We start from the raw sequence: 1,034 nt of genomic DNA, 5'->3' as shown, positions 1-1,034 counted from the left end.
TAACTACCTATAAATAGATGGAAGTTTGACCCGTGTCAAAGGTTGGGGGTGGCTGACGATTCGGGAGGTGGCTGCGGGTTGACGAAAGGGAAAAGCGCGTCACCGCCATCCGCATTTCTTTCCAGGCGAAACACACTCATTATCCAGCCATCGTATCATGAACAGTAATTAATGAACTTCTTGTATACAGCTTCCTTATCATGGTCATTTTCGTACCTAAACAGACTCAACATTCCAGCCCCAAAATACCCCCTTTCCACCCCCTCTCCCCTCACCACTCCTTGTAATTGTCATCCCCATCGCCTGTAATTACCAAGATTATCTGCTAGTACGAGTTTGTCTTTTCACCTCGACTTGAGAAAAGTAAATTAAAAGGGCATATACTACAACCAGCATATCACTCAGCTGCCCTGATTCTTCACCTCCTCACTGTGAGCGTGCTTTTAGCTCATTTGACACCACGTTGAACTATGCTGTAGGTGATTCTGGCTCGAGTGTCCAGTAGGGCATTTCCCCTATGTTGTTCCGGCACAGTATGAATAAGGAACTGCTGCTTTTTCTTTCTTTATCCTTTCTTTCGTCTACTTCTTTTGTATGTTTATCACTCTCTTGTGAACTGCTATTTCTGGGGTGCCAATTTTTTTTAAATAGTGTAAGCAGACTGTGTGCTGTTGAGGCTAGAGAGTGAGCAGAGTAAGCCTGATTCCCCGTTTGGACTTCATCCACCCCTTGGCGCTCATAATAAGACCTTATTATGGAGTTGCGAGCGCCGTAAAACCTTACTAACACTAAAGTAGGGCGTTCTTGTCCCAGTGCTGTCGTGTGATGAGCGTACCAGGCCTTCAGGCCTCCCACCTATAAGTAGTTGGGTCCTGTCGGAGGTGGACAGTGGACGTTGCTTCCGGAGAGTTGAAAGGGGCGTTTCATCTCATATCACATTTAGTTTAGTTTTAGTAGAGGTTTTACGGCGCTCGCAACTGCATAAGGTCAGATGAGCGCCAGAAGATTAGAGGTGTTACAAGAGAGTAATAAAC

This window comes from Aplysia californica, unplaced genomic scaffold, assembly GCF_000002075.1.
Source record: "Aplysia californica isolate F4 #8 unplaced genomic scaffold, AplCal3.0 scaffold00840, whole genome shotgun sequence".
NCBI lineage: Eukaryota > Metazoa > Mollusca > Gastropoda > Aplysiida > Aplysiidae > Aplysia > Aplysia californica.
Note: the sequence above shows the minus strand (reverse complement) of the source record.